The following is a 13,593-nucleotide window of genomic DNA, read 5'->3' as shown; positions in this document are numbered from 1 at the left end:
CAAAGAAAACTCCAGGCCCAGATATTTTCACTGGCAATTTCTACCAGTCAAGGAAGACTATCTTTCTAAAATGTATTTAAACAGAATAATAGGTGCTCAGGAAATTAATTTCAGAAAAATGACATTAAAGAAATGCCCTATCTATACAATTTCAACAAAATATTTCTCTCATTCATATGACCTTCAACAATACTAAATTTGTTCATTACATTAAACTAATTATGTAATTATTCAAAGTATGGTGAAAGATGTTACTTCTCTAATTCTATCTAGTCTCCTATATTGTCCACTACAGTGATTGCCATGAGTATAATCATGTTATATAATGTTTGAGCATTCAGAAAGAATTGCAAAACCTACAAAATATCAACTGACAGTTTAGTTAAGAGAACCAAAATCCCAATATAGCCATGACTGCATAATGATGACAAGTTCTTTGACCATGATAAAACAATGACTTAATTAATATTAAACATTTTAATAGTCATTATTTTGAAATTATTCTCTCTTGATAATAAAAATTATTCAGTTCAATTTCTTACTTAGGCAGTAGAAATTTTAGACTATGGACTTCCTAATATTACATCAAAGTATAAAAATTATGCTGACTCATTAATCTGAGTTGTTCATTGATACTGTATAGTTAATGCTATTCAGCACATTGCCATTTTTTTCAGTAATTACATAGTGCTTTAAGATTCAAGCTAAAGGTATTTTTGTATCTAATCATCTACATACATATAGTGAATAGCCTGTGATGATAGAATCTCAGGGAGCCAGATAGAACCATTCAATGAAGGGCCATGATACATGATAAAATATAGTAAGTACTACTGGAATGGGGAATATGTTCAAAATGAAGATTTTACCTGTGGTGAGACAAAGTTCTACAAATGAGTTCCTCTTTTGAAGACCAAATACAGAGAAAAATGGCCAACTCAAAATTATACTTTAGCTCTCTAGGTCCAAAGACTAAATAAAGGCAGAGAAACTACAGATCAAAGGTCAACAAACTATAGCCCACAGGGCGAATCTGTCTGCCATTTGTTTGTGTAAGTAAAGTTTTATTGGAATACAGATGTGCCTGTTTTTTACATATTGCCTTTGGCTACTTTTGTGCATGACAGCAAAGTTGAGTTGTGACAGAAACCCTATCTTTTTCTTGACGTTTACAGAAGAAGTTTGCCAACCTGTACATGGAGGATCATTTTTCCATCACCTAGGAGATGAGGCCTCTGAGGGGGTGGAAATAAGGAAAATACAGAGCAAAGAAAATGGTAAACCAAGAGGGAGCTTTCAATATCAAGAAAGTGATTGGAAGAAGATAGAGAGAGGAGGCAAGTCTGAGGAATGAGGCCTTGAACTCAGTATGTTTGGCCTCCCCATTGAGTCTTGGAGAAGTCTTCTCTGGGCCCGAAGACAATTAGAGACTAGCTTAGCTGTTGAGGCAACCAAGTGAAAGTGGGTTAAAAGCTCATGTTTTTATTAAATTGCCTCAGATTTGGTCATTTGTTTACTGAAATATAGAGAGTTTGATTCAACTTGATTATGTGGCAGATACTGTGCTAAGCACCTCGTATGGATGTTAATTTTTAAGATCTTTACAATAGCCCTATGGAGTCGATATGATTATTCCCACTTAATGGTGTAGAAACCAGCTAGTAAATGGCAGAGGCAAATCTATTTTTTTTTAAAGATTTTTAATTTATTTATTTGACAGAGAGAGACATAGTGAGAGCAGGAACACAAGCAGGGGGAGTAGGAGAGGAAGAAGCAGGCTTCCCGCTGAGCAGGGAGCCCAATGCAGGGCTCGATCCCAGGACGCTGGGATCATGACCTGAGCCGAAGGCAGACGCTTAACCATCTGAGCCACCCAGGCGCCCTTAAATTCTCACTTTTAATGAGTAGGAACAGGCTACGTAATTCTGCCTATTATGTGCATGAGTGCATACGCGTGCGCGCACACACACACGCCCTTAGTAAGTGCCGCGCCATTGTGAGAGGACAGAAGAAGGGCATGTTAGTGAGGGGGGCATATTTAATGTCCTAGGTACAGAGAACTGTTGCTGTCAATAGAGCAAAGAGCAGGGATGCTGGGTGGGGGAGCAGTCATGAATGGAAATGAGAGGATGACCCGTTGCTAGCAAGTCATAAATCCATTGTTCGCCGTTTAATATAATTTAAGAGACACAAATGCTTCAGGATTCTAAGGATGTGAGGAAGATGATTCTGCAGCTGTACTGGATCAGTCAGGGTCCAATCAGGAGACAGAACGCACACCGTAAATGGAACAGAGAAGGTTTGGTATAAGAAGTTAGGTACTATTACAGAGGGTGAGATTCACCCAGGACTGGCTGGTTATCATGGTGTGGGGTTTGACTGCCCTACTTGCAGGCTAGTAGATTAGCCTGTAATTGTTTCATGGATGCTGGCAGAGGGCACTAAACTGGGGCAGAGACAAAGAACTTTATTACCCAAAGTACAAAAACAAGTGTGGCTATCACAGTTTGGGTTAATTCCCCTGGCCCCCAAGTCCCACAGGAGCAGGTGGGGAATCCACCGAGCTTAGGGAAATTCATGATTTTATAGTAAATGGTAGACAAGCCTGCTTTTTGTCCTCGAGGTTTCTCACTACACACACAAGCCTGAGAAATGGCCCGGGTTACTAGTAGTGAAGAGGGACACTCAGGGACTGCAGGACATTGCCTTCCCCTTCCTCTTGCAACGTCTCCAGCATTTAGCATTGTGCCAGATGGAAAAGGAGGAAAAGGCCCATCTCTATTTTCACAGAGCAGGTAATGAAGATTGGAGATGAGAAGCTGTAAATTAAAAGCTGGCATATATGACTATTAATAGTACAAGGCACAGTGAATCAAGATGTAGTCTGAAAATATAGAATAGAAGGAAGAGGCTGAGTCAGTCTATTTTAACAAGTGTGTATGTGTGTGTGTATGTGTGTGTGATCTCCGCTGTGTACTGAGAGCTGAAGAAACCAAAAGACATAGTCCCTAACCCTTCCGCGATCTTAAGGAGCTCACAAGCTTGGGGGCACAGACAGCTAACCATAACAATGTCCCTTTTCCTACAAAAGGAAAAAAGGAGGGGAAACTTTCTAGTAGAAAAGAAGCATATTGACAGATAATCCCACTACAAGAAGATAAGTAACAACTGGGACAGATTATGAACTTTAGAAAAATTCAGAGGAAGAAGTGTGATTCGTAAAATAAGAAAAATGAGAGTACCTTCAACAGTCAGTGAACCCCAAATAATATATTAAGATTTAAAGACCACACATCAAACGGATTATAGACAAGCAAACATTTTCAGAAATTAGGTAAACATTTGTTAAAGGGCACCTGGGTGGCTCAGTCAGTTAAGTGTCTGCCTCGGCCCAGGTCATGATCCCAGGGTTCTGGGATGGAGTCCTGCATCGGGTTCCCTGCTCAGCGAGGAACCTGCTTCTCCCTCTCCCTCTGCCTCTCACCCCTGCCCGTGGGCGCTCTCTTTCTTTCTCTGACAAATAAATAAATAAAATCTTTAAAAAAAAAAAAACCATTTGTTAAATGTCTCTAAGGTACAAGTTAAAGAATGAAATGATTTTATGAACTGCCTGCCATAGCTCTATAATACTTTTCTCCTACAGTTTTTGGTTGCCTACTTACTGATCACCTCATCATATGGTGACAGTTTTCTAGTATTTTCTGTAGAGAGTATAGAAAGGTAGCAAGGTAATTCACGTTCCTCTAGCCTGGTTAATCATAATTTGTTTTTTATTGTTCATAGTTTACAAACGCCCCTCCCAGCTTCCCAACTCATTATTGCTCATGTCATGTAAATCTTTTAGGTTTGGGGAAGATTCGCATCAAGTTGCTTCAATATATGAGCTATTTCTCCTCTACTTTCCCATACTTCTGTGCTTTCCCTACTTTGGGGGCATATTGCTATCATGATACAGCCCCTTACCCTGCACCTTCATGACCCGACCTAAGCCAGGACAGCTGCAAAACTTAAAAATATACCTGGAAGTAGGGAACTTAAAATTGACTGCTGCTTTTGGCAATGAGCAGTTTGCATGAACTAGAAGCAGCTGTGTCTTTGGTAAATGTTTAACAACGAATCTGTGGGGAAAGAAAAAAACATTCTCTGATTTGTGCATTTGCCAGTTTTAGTGATGTCCCTAAATACTCCCACCAGGTAACAATTTCAGGCTACCAACCTGACGTCCCTATATGCAAAGTTGGGAAGAGACGGGCATAAGCAGGTTTGGGTGCTGGAGCTGTGGAGGGTCCAAGAGCCACACCGAGCCAGGTTGTGTAGATAATGGAGAAGCGTGTGACTCGTCCCACAGAGAAAAATTAGGACACCTAAGTGAGGGACTGTAATTTCACTGATTCACGTCCCAAAAAGAATAATTTTATCTTATTTTTAGAAAGCTCTGGGAAAAAAATTTAATTTTTTTCCTGTTAAATTGAGTCATGGGTGTTGTCAACAAAGCAAAAAAAAAAAAAATTAGTCTGCTGAAAATTGTTTCTTTTATCCTTCAAGACATACAGCAGTGTTCTGATAGCTTCAGAACTTATATAGAACATGCTGAGTTTGATCATTTCCCTCATACTTCTAGAGAGTGCTAGAAGTTTCTGTCCCACCTCTCAGACTAGCCAAACTGAGTTCATGACTGCCTGCATCAGAAAGTGCTTGATCTGATGCTATTGAGTCCTGCTTCTGGGCACAAGAGAGCACCTCTGCAGGATTTAAAGTTGTGCAGCCAACCCAATTAAAGCGTGAGTAAAAGACTTGAAGGCAATTCGCAAAAAAAATACCGAAGTATCCAATAAATATATGCAAAGGTGCTCAACATCATTAGTCATTAGATAAATGCAAGTTAAAGATGGCATAGCATTCACTGTACACCATATTAGAATAAATACAATTTTAAAAGATGGGCAATACTGCGTGTTGGTAAGGACAGAGCAATTAAAACTCTTACACATTATTGGTGGGAATCTAAATTAATATAGCCACTTTGTAAAAGATGTTTCTCATACATACTAATCCTAAGTACAAATATACCCTACGTTCCTGCAATTCCACTCCAGAGTATATACTAAACAGAAAGGAGTGCTTATCTCTATCAAAATACATGAACAAGAATGTTCATAGCAGCTTAATGTAGATAGCCCCAAACTAGAAATGACCCCAATGTCCTGAAACAGAAAATGGATAAAGTGGTTTATTGACACAATGAGCTATTACTCACCAATAAAAAAGAACCAACTACTAATTCACACAACATGGGTGAATCTCATAGATGTAGCGTTCAGTGAAAGAAATAGAGCACAAAAAACTGCATGCCATATGCTTCTGAATCTTTCTACTTAAATTCAAAAAGACGTAACACTAAGCCATGGTGATAGAGCTCAGAGTGATTAACTTTGAAGGAGTAATGACTATAAGTAGGCAAGAGGTAACTTTTGAGGCAATGGGATGTTTGACATCTTGATCTGGTAATGGTTCATAGGTGTATAAATATATAAAAATGTATATTTAAAAGTGGTGCACTGAATTAAGCTATATCTCAGTTTAAAAAATAAATGTGTAGCATCTACTTCTCTTCTTCCATAATCTGATTCCCTTGCCCATCCCCAGTTAAACTTCAGATTTAGAAATTCAGCATGGACATGGAGGTCAATCTCATGTTCCAACCAGAGGTCAACTGGAAAGGGGAAAGGGATGTTCTCTTCCTTTTCTGCATGAACTTAACAACAAAACCTATTCTGGCAATCTCTACCAACCTATGGACCCTTCTTTGGAGAAATGTGGGGAAAAAAATGAGCTCACTAAATAATGGGAGAGAAGAGAAAGAAATTAAAGAAGATGGCAAAGAAAAAAAAGTTTACAGGGGACATCATGGAGTTGAACAGAAAAGGGGGAAATACAGAGTAGGGAACAAAATATCGAGCTTTATATAGCTTCTAAGTAAAAACAATAGGCCTTGAAAAATATACATTGCTTACCAGTAATGCCAGCCTAAAGTACCATCTGATTTTCTTGCTGAGCCAATTTAAAACCAAGTAAGGCGGGCGCCTGGGTGGCTCAGATGGTTAAGCGTCTGCCTTCCGCTCAGGTCATGATCCCAGCGTCCTGGGATCGAGTCCTGCGTCGGGCTCCCTGCTCCTTGGGAGCCTGCTTCTCCCTCTGCTTCTCTCTCTCTGTCTCTCATGAATAAATAAATAAAATCTTTAAAAAATAAAAAATAAAACCAAGAAAGGGAAACAGAATGACTGGAGAATGAATCTATTCAAATAAAAACATAGTATTTAAGTAATTTAAACTTTATTTTTAAGAAAGCATTTTCCTTCCCTAATAATGCAATCTAAAGCCATTAGGTGGAACATGGCAAGGACAGCATGGCCAGTGGTGTTGAGGGAAGACATGGTGGCCCAGTGTGGGGCGCTGGAGTCCAGGCAAGGTGAGGAGGGTAACCACACCGTCAGGCAGCTGCCCCTGGCAAGTCAGAGGCTGAGCAGAGTGAAAAAGGTGTCCAAGGGGGACAGCCTGGAAAGGGGAGTCAGAGCCCAGCAGCGAGCTGCAGGTATCTGGACACCAAGAGAGTAGGGACAGGATTGGGAAGTGTGTGCATCTGTGTGTGCGTACAAGGGTGTAATTTATAGGAAACATACATTTTATGTCTTCCTTCCAGTTTCTGGAACAGAGCTCCTAAAACACATAATTTCCCAAGTGACCAGAGCAATGAGGGTGTCTTTTGTTATGTTAATGAGGCGACTTTCGGAAAGCCCCTAAGGCTGGGGGCTGGTTGCTAGGGGAAACAACCAGGTGAATAGTTGGTTGGAACTTTCAGTCCCACCCCATGACCTAGATTGAATTTAATCACCAGTGGCCAATGATTTAATCAATCATGCCTAAGAAATGAAGCCTCCCTAAAAAAAAAACAAAAAGTGTTGGCGTTTGGAGTGAGTTGGTGAGTCTGAGGAGAATTGAGGAAACCGGCAGCTTGGAGGGTGCAGAGAAGCTCCGAACCTTTAAGGTAAGTTCCCCTACCCTATGCATCTTCTCCACCTGGCTCTTCCTGAGTTATATCCTTTTTTTTTTTTTTTAATTTTTTATTCTTATGTTAATCCCCATACATTACATCATTAGTTTTAGATGAAGTGTTCCATGATTCATTGTTTGTGCATAACACCCAGTGCTCCATGCAGAATGTGCCCTCCTCAATACCCACCACCAGGCTAACCCATCCTCCCACCCCCCTCCCCCAAGTAAAATGTTTCTGTGAGCCATTCTAGCAAATTAATCGAACCCAAGGAGGGGGTTGTTGGAAACTCCATCTACAGCCAGTTGATCCGAAGCACAGGTGGCAACCTGGACTTGTGATTAGTGCCTGAACTGAGGGAATGGGGGCAGCAGTCTTGTGGGACTGAGCCCTTAACCTGTGGGATCTGACACTACTTGGGTAGTGTCAGAATTGAGTTGAGGGACGCCTGGGTGGCTGGGTCGGTTAAGCGTCTGCCTTTGGCTCGGGTCATGATGCCAGGGTCTTGGGATGGAGCCCAGCATCCGGCTTTGCTCAGCGGGGAGCCTGCTTCTCCCTCTGCCTGCCGCTCCCACTGCTTGTGCTCGCTCTCTTGCTCTCTCTCTCTCTGACAAATAAATAAATAAAATCTTAAAAAAAAAAAAAGAATTGAGTTGAATTGTATTATACCCAACTGATGTCTGAGAATTACTTGATGGTGTGGAAAAAACCCACAGACATTGGGATTGGTCTCAAAATGGTTAAAGGGGATTAATTGAATTAGTAATTATTAAGGATAATGAAACACAAGATTCTTACCGTTGGAAAAGGGAGTTACAAGTACAGAATAGTAAAAACTAGAATGAATGCTGGTATTGAATTGGGATTGGATGCATCTGTGTGACCTTGATGGAGGAAAGACGTTAGGATTCAAAGCCGACGGCCAAGAAAGAATTCTTGAGATGTCTTTGGTGCAAAAAGGTGATTTTTTTAAGGCACGGGGACAGGACCCATGGGCAGAAAGAGCTGCAATGAGGTCATGAGGAGTAGCCCATTATAGACTTTCAAGTTGGGAAGGGGTTAGGGATAGCATCCGTCTCTAAGGAATTTTGGAAGCAAGGTTTCCAGGACCTTGAGGGGGCTAGCTATTGTTGAGAAAAGGTCATTTATTACTGTCTAATAAAACCTGAGTCATGAGACCTTTCAGATGTATATCGGTGGGCCATATGCTTGGGGGATGTTTGCCAACACGTATCTTGTGGGGTTTAGAGATAAAGAAAGTTTCCAAAGGAATTTTTGTATGTTAAAGTAGACTTACAGGATCCTGGGGAGGCAGAGTTCGGGCTAGGATTGCCTTTTGCTCTTAGCAAAGTATTAACATCGAGGCAGTTGAGTCCCTAGAGGAATGTCACTCTGCCTGTTTCAAGGACTTGTTAATGGGCTGTTGGTAGTAAGGAAATTTAATAATTTTTCTTCTGCCTTTGTTTCCCGCATCAAACTCACAGTTCAAGATAGTTAAGATAGATAGATAGACAAACGGACAAGTATTTCCCTAGCACTCTCTCCACGGAGAGAATCTGGGAATAGCAGTGATCACACCTTGTGCCCAGATCTTGACTTCTAAATACCATTTCCTAACAGGAATAAAAGATTCTTGTAGAAATGCCTAGTTCCAGAGTTGGGGCAGGAAAAATACAAGATGAGCCTAAAACATCTTATTGTGCCAGTAAACAATATCGGCCTCAAAAAATGTGGGGGACATGGGAAAAGGACCTGGAAACCAGCTTGGAGGGGCTTCCACTAAACAAACTGGATCCTATTTAAGCTTAAAAATAAAGGACAGCAATGAACTATAACCCTTTGAATAAAATATGAACCCACACAGATATTAAAACACATACACTGAGAGTTTGATGAGGAACAAGACATTTACATAGTTTTAAAGAACCTCCCTCCAAAATATTCATTTATTACAAAGGGCAAAGAGTAACTTTAAATTGAGAAGCCTGGCAGACACCACTTTAATCAAGTAATCAAAGTGATCATCATCAGTAATGGGGCAAATCAAAATCTTAGGCCACATGAGAGGTTGGGATGAGAAGAACACAGCATCACTTCTGTGATATTCCTGCTGAAGATGCATAATCTGAATCTAATCATGAGAAAGTATCAGACAAACTAAAATGGAGGGTCATTCTACAATATAACTAGTCTGGAATTTTCAAAAGTGTTGAGGCTTGGAAGTTAAGGAAAGATTGAGCAGCTGTACCAGATTGAAGACTAAAATAGGACAATCAAATGCAAGGCATGATCCTGGATTGAATTCTTTCACTATCAAAGACTTTATAGGGGGATGCCTGGGTGGCTCAGTCGGTTAAGCGTCTGCCTTCGGCTCAGGTCATGATCCCAGGGTTCTGGGATGATGTCCCGCATCAGGTCATGATCCCAGGGTCCTGGGATGATGTCCCGCATCGGGCTTTTGCTCACTGGGGAGCCTGCTTCTCCCTCTGCCTGCCACTCCCCCTGCTTGTGCTTGCTCTCTGTCTCTCTCTCCCTCTCTCTCTGACAAATAAATAAAATCTTTTAAAAAAAAGACATTATAGAGACAATTAGGTGTATGTATCTTGTGAACTTGCTGATTTTTTTATGGTTGTATTGTGGTTTTGTACAGAGGTGTGTTTGTAGGAAATACAGAGTATTCTGGGGTGATGGACCATTACGCCAAAAACGTTCTCTCAAACACTTCAGAAAAAAATTATGTTTCTGTAACTCTCCGATTGTTTCAAAATTTGGTAAAATATATTTTTAAAAAGGCTCAGTTTTCAGCTTGACACATGTTCTCTGTGTTCTAGGCCTCCTGCTTCCAGGTTTCCACAAAGTAAATTTCTTGCCTTCCCCAGATGCATAGGAAATATTAGTGGAGTTGCAAATCATCTGCAAATAATTGATTTTTGAAGACTGCACATCCGATCTCAGAAATGCCAATGACAGCTTCTCCCATATGAGATAGAGTTTATGAAAATGACCATATTTATGATAGAGCAAATGAAGCACATAAAATTCAGTTTTCTATTCCTTTCAAGAAATGTTTAGGAGAAATTTGATCCCCTTTCCTGTGGGAGAGATAAGAGAAAGTGAATGAAGGCATGGAAAGAAATGCTGAAACCTCTGGAATTAACATTTTTATGAGTTTAAGGTGATATTTATGTTACACTATCTTGCTAGTGATGAGCCAAGGGAAAAGCTTATTTAGAGGGAAAAGCTTATTTTTCAGATAGTTATGATTTCCAGGGCAGAGAAAAAGTAAAAAGGAGACAGGAACACAGAAGGTGAAAAGATGCACAGACAATTTTTTACATTTAAATTTAAAGAAAAATCACAAGATGCAGGAACAGGTTAATTGATGCTGAATACCCTATTTCTCTAGCCTGCCATCTCCCTTGTCCCATTCTAAATATGCCAATATCCCTGGTCTAATATACCAACTACCAAAGACTCCATCTCCTTCATTCTCTCCTTCATTATTTAAGAAGGCTAGCAGCTGCCATAGTTCAATTATATGAAGTTTTATAATAATGAACCATGAGAAATTCCTACTTTATTTACAAGTCAGTGGGCCAATAGAAACTACTATTGTCTTCTTTCATAAATCTTTCTTTGAAAATATTGTTTTCGTGATTCTTTTTAACCGAAGTACCAAAAATTATTTTTATCCCTGAGCCCCTGACAACCGTCTCTGCTGTGGGGTTATATTCATTTTCTGTGAGACCACAACTCACGGAGGTACAACGGCTGTGAGCAACCTCTGAATCATTACAGAGGAAGTAGAAAAAGAAAATGTCTGAGTCACAAAACTTAAAATACAATTAATCCAAGCACTGTATCTATTTTTTTAAAGATTATTTATTTGAGAGAGAGTGAGAGTAGGGGGAGGGGCAGAGGGAGAGAATCTTCAGACTCCCCGCTGAGCACGGAGCCCGGTGTAGGGCTCGAGCTGATGACCCATGAGATTGTAGCCTGAGCCTAAACCAAGAGTCAGACCCTTAACCGACTGAGCCACCCAGGCACCCCTATATGTTAAGAAAGAATTTCCTTTCTCTTCTCCCTTAAAAATTTCACTTATTTAGGGAGATATGAGAGACTTCATTTGCGAAATTCATTCTTTCTGAAAGTGAACATTTTCCCCTCTTACAAGCCTATGCATATAATGGAAAATATTTGGCAGTCCCTTTCAAAACTAAAAATAGGCTCACCATACTATGCAGCAGTAGCATCCTTGGGTATTTGTCCCACAGAAATGGAGAGTGAATTTCAGACAGCAACTTGTATATGAATGTTCATAGAAGCTTTCTTCTTAATAGCCCCAAACTGCACTTGGTGAATGGCTAAACAAATGTGGTACATCCATACACGGAATACCACTCCGCAAAAAAAAGGAACATTGATACATGCCACAACATGGATGAACCTCCTAAAGGAAATGATGCTGAGCGAAGAAAGCTAGTGCCAAAAGGTTACCTACTACATCGTTCCGTTTACTTAAAATTCAAGAAATAACATAATTATAGAGATGAAGAACAGATTAGTGGTTGCGAGAGGTTAGAGATGGTGGAGGAGGGGATGAATGTGGCTACAAGGGAATATTACAAGAGTCTTGGGATGGTACGGTTGAGTATTTTGATTGCGGTAGTGGTTACGCAAGGCCAAGTCAGTGATAAAATTGCTTACAGCTCTACACACACACACACACACACACACAAGTGCCTATGTAACTAGTGAAATCTGAATAAACTATGGATTGTACTAATACTGATTTCTTGGCATTGGTATTGCACAATAGTTGTGGAGGATGGTAACATTTTGGGAGGCCAGCGGAAGACTACATGGGAATTCCCTGCACATTCCTCTGCACTCTCCTATAAATCGGCAATTATTTCAAAGTAAAAAGTAAAAGAAGCTTATGTACAAAAATTAAATCTTTACATTTAACCTGGTTTTCTTGAAAATACAAAGACGAGCAGGGGAGGGAAGTGCTAGTTATTAGGTATGCATGGCAATTCACTTTTTATGAGTCATGGCGGCAGCATTTCCTACAAATAGCACATTTTTTACACATTAACCGGGAAGGTCAAAATGTGTTCTATCTTCAGGGCTAGACTTAGGGTTTAAAAGGCCTGATGCAACCAGAGTGTGTTGGGGCCTCAGCTCCATGTTATTCCTACCGTCCTCCTGAGGATATGGGCTTCAGCCAGAAAGAATCTAAGGGCAGGTGTCAGGCCTCTGACCCCTTCTGTCCTATGTGTGTGATCCTGTGTGTCACAGAATCTTGCGGTAGAATGGTTGCATTACTTACCCACAATTTTCACTCTTTCAGAAGATTGTTTCTCAAACAGCAACTTTTTCCTAGGTTCCAAATATATCCCATTGCCTGGCATTTTTAAATACCATAGAGCATCTTTATATCTTTTTTTTTTTTTTTTTAAGAAAAATTCACATTTCTGGTGTGTTTTCAAAAAAAAAAAAAAAAACACCTCTAAGTCTGCAGTTACTTAAGACAATATTCACATCTCTCATCCCTTCTGCTCTGATTTTTCCTATTCTCTCTTTATTTTCCTTCATTTCCTGTTCTCTCTTTGGTAAGCTTCTTCTCTACCCTTTAGAGAAAACAGTATCTTTAATCCTTTACCCTTTGAGGACAGGGCCAGAAGTTTTGAAATCACTAACACTAATTACTGGGACAAGGAAGACCCTTTGGTCCCTGCATGCTCCTCACTGAAGGCCTAAACACCCAGTTGTAAAGAAGTTCAAATCTCTGGATACAGATACAGTATATTCTTAGGTATATTCAGAATATATTCTGAATAATAGGAAAGTCACAGCTTCTACCTGAGGCTATCTATGAGACAGAATACCTGGATCACATGATTAACTAGGCTCATTAGTTGTTTTTAATGACAAGCTTTAATTTTCAGAAAAGCTGGTTTTAGCAGGAAAATCACTTTTTTTTTTTTTTTTTTTACTGGCTGCTTGGAGTTTATTTTCCACTTGGTGCAAGGCACACCATTGCAGGGTCTCTCGACTTACTTTTTGGTGTTTTGCTGTTTTGATATAAAAGAACCCAACTGCTTCTGCTTGCTGCAGCCTACAGGGGAGGAGGGGAGGAGGGGAGGAGGGGAGGAGGGGAGGAGGGGCGGGCGGGCCCCAGCGCCTCCTGAAGCCTGGTGAAGCCACTGCGGATTGGGGCCCGGTGTTGGCTTTGCCAGGCTGGCCACCGGGCTGCTTCCTCATGGCTTCCAGAGCCAAGTCACAGGTGATCGCGCCGCTGGAGGCCTGGGAAGATTTCGAGCGTTCTGGGGACTCCAAGACTGTAGACACGTACGGGAGAGTGGGTTTTTGGAAAAAGAAGCTTGCCCACCAGGGTTCAGGTCGGCCTTGCGGAGACCGGGGTGGTGAGGGATGGCTTCCCCAGGATGCTGCGCCCCTCTGCAGGAGCTGTTAGTGGAAGTGGAGCCCAGGCGGGGCTGTGTGGCCACGAGCAAGCCGCTGGAGGGGATGGCTGCCAT

General features: G+C 40.9%; 1 pseudogene; it reads right to left on the bottom strand.

The window, feature by feature from the left end:
- Positions 1 to 12,088: 12,088 nt before the first annotated feature.
- LOC118010897 lies at positions 12,089 to 13,593 on the bottom strand (annotated as a pseudogene).

This window comes from Mirounga leonina, unplaced genomic scaffold (assembly GCF_011800145.1).
Source record: "Mirounga leonina isolate KUSES-001 unplaced genomic scaffold, KU_Mleo_1.0 Mir_129, whole genome shotgun sequence".
NCBI lineage: Eukaryota > Metazoa > Chordata > Mammalia > Carnivora > Phocidae > Mirounga > Mirounga leonina.
This window is presented reverse-complemented; position numbering and strand designations above follow the sequence as displayed.